The sequence below is a fragment of the Pezoporus occidentalis genome, unplaced genomic scaffold (assembly GCF_034315485.1).
Source record: "Pezoporus occidentalis ecotype Australia unplaced genomic scaffold, CSIRO_AGI_Poc_V1 ctg53, whole genome shotgun sequence".
NCBI classification, from domain to species: domain Eukaryota; kingdom Metazoa; phylum Chordata; class Aves; order Psittaciformes; family Psittacidae; genus Pezoporus; species Pezoporus occidentalis.
Genome location: NW_026915866.1, coordinates 1,797,648 through 1,810,041, shown reverse-complemented (window position 1 = coordinate 1,810,041; position 12,394 = coordinate 1,797,648).

Genomic DNA, 12,394 nt, shown 5'->3' with positions numbered 1-12,394 from the left:
ATGCAAAAGCATCGAATGTCATGCAAGAAGTCATGAAGCTTGGTCACCCCAGAAGCTGCACAGCTCTGCCTCTGGGATGTCCCAGGCCCCATGGTGGGGCACAGCTCTCCCTGCTGCCTTCCAAGCTCCTCAGCTTCAATCTTTGCCTCCCAGGGTGACACATGGAACATTCCCATCGTGGGTTGCTACTCTGCTGGCCTGGTTTAGAGAACATCACAGGGAGAAGGGAAAAGATGGTTTCCATAAGTTTCCATGTCTCACAGGACTCTGTAGTGGTGCTTATCATTGTACTGTCCACAGGCAATCTCCTGGAGTCTGGGCTGAAGCGTCTGACCCAAAGCCACTGTAGACACTGGCGACAAAGCCAGGTGGAAATTTAGGGGCAGATCAAAGTCAGGTTTTAGCTCCAAAAACTGGAGCAGCAACTGGAGTCTCTCTCATGGTTTGTCTTAGCTATGCTAGATGAGTTTTGCTCTTACCAGAGGTTGTGACCCAGTTTCTGTTTCAGTGACCAGGTCCAACAGTGACCCAAGCTCATCCAAAAGAAGCCCCTGAAGTTTCCTGAGCTCTTTTACTAGGTAATCTGAGATTTCTTGGTCTGTGGACCCCAGCATGGGTTAAAGCAGACTCCTTCCTGGGGTAAGCTAGGCACTGCAAGAGGCAGGCAAAGGCTGGTATCCGGGAGGAGCATGGTAGATAAGCCCATTGCCAAACAGAGTGGCAGGCAAGGGCTGGTATCCAGGAGGAGCATGGTAGATAAGCCCAGTGCCGAACAGAGTGGCAGCCAAGTTACCTTGTTGCCATGTGATTGTTGGAGACTACTATTTAACCTGTAAGTAAACTGTGTCCTAACCTTACTCTCCCTTTCATCTTGTGGAAAAGAATATTCAAGCTCAGTCCAATTTTTTATCTACAATTATTTAGTTGTTCAATGCATTTCAGTCTCAGCCTGGACTCAGATGGAAGGAAAAGCCGATCACGTTGAGCACTTGCAGCCAACATGGACTCTGTGGATATTGCGCAAAGTCTCCTGTGCTGGTGGTGTTCAATCTTGAGTTGAGGCTTCAAACAAACATGTGAGCAAATGCCTTCCAGAAGATGCCTCCAGCATTGTGGCCTCCCTGTCATCCCTCTGGGGGACTCAAATTTTCCCTTTCCCTTTATGTCTGGGTTCCCTGGGAGGTCCTTGCTGATCCACCTCAGGCACAGGCAGCTGCATCTTAAGCAAATGCCTCTATACAGCCTTTTCCTCAGGGGCCCTGTTGGCACAGGGTCTAGTCTAACCCAGACTTCTCCTTTAGGCAGTCCAGAGGATGACAGCGGAAACCTGTATTTCCCTTCTTGTAAATGCAAGAGGAACATGGGAGTCCCAGCTCTGCAGGGGTGGTTGAAAGGCTGGCAGAGTCCATTGAGTTAAAGGGCCTGTTTCATATCCGGCGGAGATGCAATGTAAACATGCTGAAAATCCTCTGGCAGCAATCCTCTCCCCAAACTCACACAGAGTTATTGGGAAACCAGCTGCAGACAGTTGCCCAGCCTTCTCCTCCCTTCTTCTCCTGGCTCCATTCTCTCTATCTGTCTGTACCCTGTAGTGGCATTCAAGAGCAAAGTGAAAGAAGGGCTGAACAGAGCAGTAGAAAGCTTTGCTATTTCCACAGAAGTGCAGGATACGGAGCATGGCCAAGGAATAAGCTCCAAAAGCCAGAAATGGAAAGCCAAGGAATTCAGACTAAATCATCTTAATTCTGCCCAGTACCGAGTTGATGGGAATAGTCCCTCTGCTTCATCTGATGGCAGGACTGTGGTGGTGAAGCAGGGGATCTGAGGAAGGGTCTTAAAGGTCTTGAAACTCCCTGTTTGAAGGTGGCAAGTATTACAGGCCTTTCCCTGCCTGGCTTGGAGCACCCGCTGCCCTCATTGCCAGGGGAGCAGGAGGGATCTGTGGGGTCTGTGCTGACTGCCAACCATGTGAAGGCTGCGTGCTGTGAGTGCTGCCAGCTTCAGGGCTGAAGTCCCAGCTCCATTCTGCTACACAGGGTGGTGAGCCCTGTACACGTGCCTGAGCAGCCCTGGAGCACAAAGTCAACACAGCCGCTGCCAGGCCTTGAGCTGCAGCTGCCAGGTTCCCGTGTCCCTCTCAGATGGCTGGGGAGTTGGGCTGCCTTCTGCGAAGAAGCCTTCCCCCGGTATCCTGCTGGGATGCAGCCAGGCCTTGGCAGGTGCTCGATTGCCTCTCGGGCACTCTTGGGACAAAGTGCTTGTGCCCTGCCAGGCTGGCATGGCTCAGCAGTGAATGAGCAACACCAGCTACCCCCAGAGGGGCTAAACCCTGGGTGTCTGCATTGACACTGAGCATCTTGCTTCTTCCCTTCCCTACCCTACGTAGGGTGCTTGAGAAAACATCTGGCAGCTGGTTTCAGAGTAGTCCTGCATGACCAAAAGCTGCCAAAGTCTCACTCCTGCTGTTTTACCTTTTGCTGCAAGGCTGAGCCTGTTTAAATAGCCACAGTTACTTAACCATGCCCTCTGGTCCCTGTGCTGTGCTATGCTCTACCCTGGAGGCTGCCTGGGCCTGGGGCTCTCAGGGAGGCTGGGAGGTGCTGGCAGGCTCAGACAGACTGTGCTCCTGCGTGTGTAACCCCAGGGTTATCTGAAAAGCCAAACAGCCTGGCAGGTTATATACATACACAGCTAATGGGGGAGGAAGTTTCACAGCCCTTGAGCTTATCGCAGTTATCTTTAATCTCCTATAGCCTCTATCATTTCCCCAAAGGCCCTGGGACAGCTTTAATTGGACGTGGGGGCTGTGAGGGTAGATACTAGTCCAAATGTGTGTTTTCTTCATGAATAAGGCAATCTGCATTCTGGCGTACATTAGATATATAGGCAGATCACACATGCTTAAGATTTTGGGCTGCCTTCACCTTTTGTCTTCACCATGGTATCTCCACACCACATAGCCTGCTCAGAACAGCTTCTGCCTCCAGTCATATGGGATGCAATGCCAATCACACCCAGCATTTCCTGCATGACAGCATCCCATACACCTTCCCCATCTTCTTCCCAGCCAGCTCAGGCAGTGCTGCCTGCTTGTATTGGTGTCATCTTCCCCTTGGTACTTCCTAAAAAGCCACAAGGCCACAGGGAATATGTTTGGCTGGATCAGTGGAGCTTCGCTCCTAGGAAGCAAGAGCCCAGCAGTCATGGTCCCAAGGCTCACACGTCTTTGTTTTCCAGAAAAAAATGTAGCCTGGTCATGCATTCATGCTATATGCTGCAATCTGTGGCTGCCCAGGCTCTGATTTGCAGTAGATGTGCTGCTACAGCCAGCCCCAGGGGTTCCCAAAGCAATTGGGAGCATCCAGTCACTGCAAGAAAGAGATGTGGTGACAGCCACAAGTCTACCATTCCCTGCAAAGCTCTTCCTTCATGGTGGCAAGAGTGTATCCTGAGGGTACTCAGGGCAGGAGAAAAGCAAGCGGTCGTGTGGGCAGCAGAGCTAGCAGCCCACGTTGCCTTGTTGCTCTGGGTCTTTGACTGGTGGGACTGCAGGGATGAAGGGGGGTCCTGTCAGGAAGTCCCCTGCCTCTACTGGGCTTGATTTTCATGGAACCAGGATGTACTGAAGACCCTTATGCTTGAGCCTAATGCTAACTTAGAGCTTGCTGTTGCCCTGTGGATTTAAAAGGTTTTGAGAAAGGGACCCACCACCTGAATGGCCAGTATGAAACAGCCCTTGCTTGTAGGAAAGGGGGTTAGACAAGAGTGAGCTGGGAGGAATGAAAGAGGGTGCCACCCTATAAGAGTGCTTTATGTCCTGGGCATAGTCCCTCCAAGGGACAACAAAATGCTCAGCACCGACACTCCCACATTGCTCTGAAGGGAAAATGCAGACTGCCTGCTTCCCGAGAGGTGGCTGTCAGCACTTCCCGGTGCATTTTGGCACCTCCTGGGAGACTGCCAGTCTCTAAGAAAGGCCTCGCACACCTTAAAAACCAGGACCTTGGTAGCTGCTGGGCATCCCACTTGAACAGACAACCCAAATTAGAGGAAATGTAAAACTCTTCCCTCGGGTTTTCCAGGGAGAGCTGGTGGAGCGTCTTACCTGAGACAATATGAGGTTACAGCGAGCAGTAGCGAGCATGTAGGCAAATCTTTTGCATGTATTCATTTGAAATGCATTAAAATGCTGGCAGTAAAATGAAAGACAGACTACATCTTGGAAATGAAAACCCTGCCCTGAGATGGGAGACTGGCCTCCAAAGCAGCCATGACAAGCCCGTTTGAATACTTCTTATATGAAAATGGAAGCAGTGCCAGAGTCGTGGCTACAGGGCTCTCTCCTCTGCTTGTTTCCCAGCCTCATCCCAGTGTGTTTGCTATGGCAGCATTGTCCCATATGTTGAGCTCTGGAGCTCATGTGCTAACTGCAGGGCCTGCTGGAGGTTTGGAATTGGTTTAAATAATGTGGGCAGCTTGATGAGCTGAGCAGCCTCTCTCTGCAAACACGCTCGCGATGTATGGCAAACACGCTCCATTTTTGGCTTCAAGCACACTTTCCATGTCATCATTGCAAAGAATTCAGTGGGCACAATATGTCATAAAGCCACAGACATACTCCAAACCCCCTGCCACCCCAAAACACACATTTATTTGACATTAGAAGAAAGAAACCATTTCATCTAGCAGCCACAAAGATAATACTAATTTATCTTGGTTGCTGTGTGCACTAGAAACTTGATACAGCAAGCTCCTCTGTGAGAAGGCGATTGTTTCTATTTTTGTGGGGACTGGTATTTGTGGGATTAAGCACGATGCTCTGGACACAGCCCCAGCTCCCCTGGTGCCTGCTTTTGGGCAGTACAGCAACGTTTTGCATGGGACTACAAACCCAGTGAGTATAAAGCAGTGTGCAGCACAGTTTGGCACTGCAAAGCTGCCATGAGTCATGAAATAAAGCCACAATGCTCATCCTTCATGAGACTTGCAATCAATAGGATTTAGGCAGTGTTATTCCAGTGAGGAATACCAACCCTGCTTATGTCTCTTGCTTCCATCAAATCTTCCCAGAGTGCTCCTCCCTTTTGGTTGAGCATTGGGATTTCTCTGCTTGTTCCAGAGGCAAACAGACATGCAACAGCAAACACTAAATACAGCACATACCAAAGCCCATTGCAAAATGTGTGCCATACAGTCACAAATGGCCATAGTAGCCTGGGCTAATGCCTTTCTTGCTCCAACTGCCCACCTTCCAAGTATCTGTTAGGTAAGAAGAACAGCTTCTTGTGGTTGGCTTTAGCAGTAGGGGCTGCATGGTGATGCCAAACTGCAGGGGGCTGGCTCCATCCTGCAGCTTTTCATCTCTTAATCCTGTGGTCTGGAGGCCTAGCAGGAAAGAGGAAGGTGACAAAAATCCCTGAGCAAAATATGTGCTTGGGAAAGCACCAGACCTGTACCGATCCCAGACACTATGGTCCTAGAACTATAAAGTAGCTAGAACTGGAAGGGAATGATCACAACTGTTGGATCTCCTAGGCTTATATCTTCAAGGTGATCTGTGGACAGCCTGATGTTAGCATGCCATTCCTGGAACCCCACACCAAAAGGTGTCTTCTATGCTCTTGTGGTATGAGAAGCAAACAGCAAAGCACATTCCCCATTGTTTCCAGCAGTGCCAATCAAGAAAGACATGAATGGGCTGGGATGAACAAAACCACACATGCATTTACTTTAAAGCAGTTTGGGTCTCCAGCACTTGCCATTCTCTCCCCTGGAGTGCACAGTGCCATCTGCTCCACTAAGTGCAAGTGCTGATGCTGAAGAGCACTATCCTGCAAGGCAATGGGAGAGCTTCCATGGTCAGCACTAATCTGGTCTTGTCATCTGTGTGTGTGTGTGTCAGGTTGAGGTAACTCAGTTGTTTAGCACAACATGCTCTTGGCTGCCTCTGAAGAGCTTTTGGAGGAGAAGAATTAGCCTGAAAATAAGTGGCAATTCATTGCGTGGTAGAGGCAGAGATGCAAGGAGTGCTCGGGTACATGATATCCTACAGCTGTGATTTGATGGTGCAAGGTGAGAAGCCTTTGTTCTAGAATGAGGGTTGGCCACACCACGGCCCAGCAGAGCCCCTGATCAACAGGAAGCTGTGCAGGTATGTGCCAGCAGAAGGAATGCCCCGTTGCACCTGCTAGCTGCAGCTCTTGGGATGCCAAGGAATGCATTAACCCCTACCATATCTGAGACAGACCTTAGGAGTATCTAGGAAAGGAACAAAATGGAAATGCCCCTTGCAGTAGTGTATCTGCAGCCACAGCACGCTCATGTCTCAGATAGTCTGCACAGCTATGGTCATCTTATGTCAGAGGAGAGCACCAATGAGTTTCAAAGGTCTGGGATGGAAACAGGACAGAGTAATTCAGCCTTGAGAGGATGGATGAGGTTCAGCTCTGAGGAGGCAAGGAGAAACTGTCCTTCACCAGGTTAAGCTCTTGTGCATCCTGTCACAAGGAAACAAGTGGAGCTGGTTTCTGCCCACAGTGCAGAGCTGAGAGGAGGAAGTCCTTGCTGTGGAATATCTAGGTTTGCAAGAGTTCAAAAAGGGATACCTTGAAGAAAAAGCCATCTAGGCTTATTAGGTGGAGACACCTTGTCTGGCTCAAGAAAAGCTGATCACTGGAACCTGGGTGAGGTTTCAGGGGGAACTGCGTGTTTTCCCAGTTCTCTCCTCCTTAAGCAACATTTCTTTTTCTTTGTGGCTTTTTCCCTTAATTTTGTTCAAAGCTCATTGGGGAACAAGAAAGGGAGCTGATGTGTGGAGCACAGGCTGTCCCAGGGTTATAATGCTTTATTGCTCACTGGCAGTAAGATCTGCTGTGATTGCCTGAGAGGAGAGCAGATTGGCCTGGTTTATGGCTTTCTTTGTCTCCCTGCAGCTCTCAGTACTGTCTAGAGTCATTAGAGAAGTGACCCTGGAAGCACTGGCAGAGAAGGTTTGCTGTTGATTCCTGTATGAGTGCCTTTATGATGTGCTTCACATCACAGGGGCTTCACTGTCCCCCCAGGTCTGGAGTAATCAAAGTAGGTGAGGTTTTAATGCAAACACTGAAAACAGGTATCAGAGACTCCAGCGCAATATCATGAGTTGAGGAGCACATTCTGGTCCAGGACACCAACCGTGCTTCTGGCACTGAGGACTGAGTGTACCCAGATCCCAACCAGCACCATGAAAGGAGCATGCATGGCAAGCTGGACAAGAAGCCATGATGTGTATGAGCTGGTCCCTGCTCTGACTGAGCCTCACAGCAGTGGCCAAGTGCAGATGTACCCTTCATAGGGTGAGGATATGAGGACATGAGGATATGAGGATATGAGGACATAGAGAAGGATGAAAGATCTGCAGACTGCTAGAAATCAGGAACCTAAATTCCTTTCTGAAAACCAGTCAAAGATGTGTGAAGAGGAACTGTTCTAGGAGCATGTTAAATAAAGCCAGGCTGCTTTTCCAAGCAATAACAAACCATATTTTCTTGTGAAGTTACATGCATCTAGAGAAGAGGTGATAAAGAGTATTGTTTATCTTGGTATGCCTTACTAAGCAGATAAAAAAAAAGATGTGATGCTGATGAGTATCTGTGGTGCTGCAGCAGTGTTGGTTTTGCAGCTTCTGGAAGAGGAGGGCCTTTTCTCATGATTTGGGTTTTTACTCTGTTAGATGATGAACACAACCAAAGGACACAGTGAGAATGCATCTTTGCCAGGGGTTTGCTGTATGTGTTGAATGCAGAGCCAGAGACAGGGTATGGGCAAGGAGGAACTTGGAGCTGTTAAGAGAGGATGCCAAAACAGAATAGAAAGGAAGAACTCTGCCACTTCTTTAGCAAAGAGTTTTACTTCTGTCTGGGTAAGGGCAAGGTATGACCAGCTAGTTATTCTGGGGCAAGGAGCCCCTGACTTTCCTGCCAGGTCTTGAGGGGTAGAAACATGTTAATGTGAGGTGGCAGCTTGGTTTAAAGCAGGACTGGCTGGAGAGGTGAGCAGGAAGCATGTGCAACTGTCACTGCTGTGAAGGGAGAAGGCACTATGCCAGAAAGCATGGTGGGGCACAGAGATGAAGCCAGAGGAGATAGTGAAGGGTCACCCACTGCCCATGAGAGCCGACAAGACATCCATAATGATGAATTAAACCTGCATTCATTATAAGTGGCAGTGAATACTGCCCCTCATCCAGCCACAGCTTTGCTTAATCATTGCAGGCAATCTGTGCAAGGGACACTCAGCTGTTCATGGGTAATTTGCCTATCTTCCCACACTGTTGGCCATAATCTGCAGCAAGGGCAGGCAGCAGTACTTCATATTGCTTTAAATACCATGTCTAGGATAAACTGACCTCATGGACCTGCCTGGTAGGAGGCACACCAGTGGAACAGGGTATCAAAGGACTGGAAGCAATCCCTCAACATCCATATAGGTGTATGAAAATATATATATGCATCTGTCTATATATGTGTATGTATACAGGCACACACACGAGTGTGTGTGTCACCAAGTGAGAAGCCCTAATGTCTTACTAGCGCAGCTGTCTCCCAGAGAGACCTGCATGCCTGTGACCCTGGAGAGATGCTTCTGCCTTGCTGGTGTTGGCTGAAGGTTATTTTCCTTCCTGCTGCTGAGGTGGAAAGGTCAGAGCCCCAGAGCCAGGTCAGAGCTACCAGGGCTAGGAAACTTCCCCACCATCATCCTGTCCTGGGCTAAACCTGGGAATGGCCTCCTAGCAGAGCCTGTATCACCTTGTCCCACTTCAACGAGGGTCCAGGGAAGCTTTGAGAAGGGTTTTGTGGCATCCTGTGAGGCTGGAAGGTGGGATGTGTAACAGGGGTGCTGTAAGGCTGGCTGTGGGCTATGGCATCTCAAGTGGAGGTCCAGATTTCCTTCTCAGTTCTCCCCGGGTCTCACAGATAACTCGCAGAACCTGGGAAGAGCAGGATGGTTCCTCAGCAGCGGGCATCTGCAAAACCAGGACCTTTCTGCTGCTTTCGGCTGCTCCCCAGTGGCGGCATGGAGAGGCTTCAGAGGCAGATGCTGTTGGTGGAGCCCTAATGAGAGGTATTGAGGGGGGGGCTATGTCATCTGTAAGTGGAGGTCCCAGTTGCCTTCTCCATCTTTCCCCAGGTCTCACAGATAACTGGGTTGGGGAAGAGCAGGATGACAAGGATGTGGGGGAGATACAATCACAAGACTAGAGTTTTCTGAAAATAAGCAAACCTTTTTAGAGCATTTTAGGCACCTAAAGCAGAAGCTTTATTTTTCAGAATCAGTGAAAGAGGTGAAAACCAGCTCAATTTCCTTATCCTAAAAGTTCACTCTCTTAAAAAGATCTTTGTCTCCTGTTCTGCTCTGAAACAAATCTAATGAGGGCAAATGCATCAGGTTTCCAACCCCTTCTAGGGTGATGAGAGTAGTGTAGCTCTTGTTGCTACTGCTGGCAGCAACAAATTGCTTCCTCAGTGCATTCATAAAATTAGTCCTCCAGATGGCCTTTTCTTTCAATTCCTTTCATTCCTTCCAAAATCAACCCTCTTAAATAGGGAAAAGAACGCTCTGGTAAAGGATGCTGTTTGAGTTTCTTGCCAGGCTGCATCACAGCAGGTGCTGATATTTCCTAGTTCTCCCCAGTAGTGCCTTAGGTTTATAAACTTATTTTTCGAGAGCTGTTTGGCCTTCAGGAAGTGGGAGGATTTGTCCCAAGCTCTCAGTATTTGTGCTCCTCCTGCCTGTGCTGAGCATCTTGGAGGCTGAAGGTACCACTTGTGGGACCATTTCGTTGCTTATTAAAACACTCACTGAGGCAGATGCTGCTGCCACTGCTGCTGTGTGCTTTGGGGCTGGCTCTGGACGTGTCCTGGACACAGGGGTATGGGTTTGAGGGATGTTTAAGCAAAAGAAAGACAGTGCTGCTAAGAGAAACAGGTAGAAACATGAGAGATGAAGGACAGTGTCTCCAGCCATTTCCTATCCTACTAGCAAAGCATCTGTCACCCACTTTGCAAGGCTGTCGCAGGCCAGGGATACTGGGATTACCTGGTGTGTCAGGGAGTCTTCCAGCACAGGGGCACCACTCTGCATGGCTGATGTTTTAGGTTGCTGTGGACCAGATCCTGAAGCAGGAGTTGTTCTTGGGAACAAAGTATTCAGCTTGTGTGTTCAGGACTGAAAAAGGGGGTTTGTTGTCTAGGAAAAGCTTCAGCTTTTGAAACCGAAATAGAAAATATCTTGATTAAAATAGATTGGAATGCTCTGGAACTCTGGTTATAGGAACTTAAACATTAAATAAGATGTTTCCCTGGGAAGAAATGGGTGTTTCATGGAATCCAGTTTTTCTGCTGGAATAAATTTCAGAGAGCAGATTGCAGTTTAGTTCTGAGCACAGATCCACAGCACAAAGTCAAGTAGAACTGTACTTTCTTTATGGGAGCAAGGCTGCAGAGGTTTAATAACTGATGTGGGGGAGGGTGTCCCATTGAAATACTCTTTTTAGAAACATGACATCCCTCATCTTTGGGAAAAGAATGCTTAAAAGTCACTTAAAGGAACAGGAATAGTTTTTAAAACTTCTTACACCAGTAGCGAGAAAAGAATTGATTCATCATATAGCAGAAAGGATACATGTAATTTTATGTGAACAGCATAAAATCAATCACACTATTTAATGTGAAACTGCCTTTGGATATTCACCGTACTAGGAATAGTTAAAGGTGAAAATGTTATTTTTTACTACTGGGACATGGCGCTCGACTTTTGTATAGCATTTTGCATGCTGTTGCTCAAGCACAGATTTTCTCCCACTCATTGTTTCAGCAGGAGCCTTTTCCTATCTTCAAGCCCTCCTTAGCTTTTGGAGGTAGAGAGGAGAGAACTTAAATGTCACTGAGAAAAGGAAACTTCCTAACTGATGGAATTGTAATGAAAACTCCGAAAATATAAAGCAAATCTCTCCAGAATTTGGGGCAAAAAAAAAAGCCCAGTACCTTATAAAGCAAAAGCCACTCTACGTCCATGTGAATGCAATTATGTACAGTGGGCCACTGCCTGCGCATACATACACCTGTATGCTTTTCTATCTATACATGTTTATTTAAAATACTTCTATTTTAAAATCATGCTTTTAAAACAACCTCCTGCATTTTAAGAGGCCGGCCGCAGCAGATGTCCTCTTCATCTCTGCTGCCGCAGCTCACCAAGCTGATGCCCAGGTGCACCGGAGATTGCTGCTGCACCCGCTAACTTCTGGAGCCCTTTCCACAGTGCCTCTGCTGCCACCTGCCTTTCCCAGGCTGCTGCTGCGGGCCGTCACTGCTGTAGCTACACCGTACAGGACACTTGATACCAAGGAAAGGCAAAGGCCGTGCTGAATTAAACTGAACGCAAGGACAGGTGGGCAAGGAGAGCCCACTAGTCCCCCAGAAGTGTGAGACTAGGATTTGGAAGTCAATAAACCCTGTGTTGGACACCCCAGGGGGGCAGGAAGGTCCCTGCTGGGTCCTGCCCAAAGTGCTGTCCTCCTCCTGCCCATCACAGAGGTATTGCTCCTGGGAGGAGGCTGTTTGTTCCCTTCCTTGGGTTTGCTCTCGCGGTGGTGCAGACTCAGTGCCCTGGTGGAGGCTGTGCTGGACAGAAGAGTACGCTGGGGGTGGCAGAACTGGGGTGGCCCCTGGAGGTGCTTGGATACTGCTCTCTTGTCTGTCCATCTGTCCTTTCCACTCCCTCTGCCAAACACTAGGGACCCCCTTACCTGGTGTCCATGCCCCAGAGATGCTCATCATCCATGGGACCTGCACACTCGAGTACCCTGCACACTCAGGTACCCTGCACATTGCCTGGGGAAACCAGTTTCCTGGGGCTGCTGAGAGGCTGCCCCAGATAATGAGGACAGCCGATGAATCTGCCCCCTGGGCTGCAGCACTGGTAGGGACATGTATGAGGGCTGTGGTGCAACGCTGTTGGTGCGGGGGGACACCTAGCACTCATGGGGCACCATATCATGGGACAAACGGTCTCTGGAGCTTCTCCCTTGTGTCAGTGCTCTGGGCCACCTGACAGAGCTGTGCGATACCCTGGTCTTTCCATCTACCTGACAGTACCTCTGCCCTGAGCTCCCGACTGACTTGACTGTGCCACAGCTCTTCTGTGCCGGCCCTGAATGGCATGCAGGAGGTCATCCCAGAGCTTTCTCTTCCTGAGCAAACACCCCTTGTGTGTGCGCAAACATCTCACAGACAGACAGTGTTGCTAATGAGTGTGTACCCACAGCAGCGACCACCCGGTTTCAGCTAACAAGCAGCAAGGTTTTGTGGGGAGATGTAAAAGGATTAATGCAGAGCATCCACGGCCAATGCAT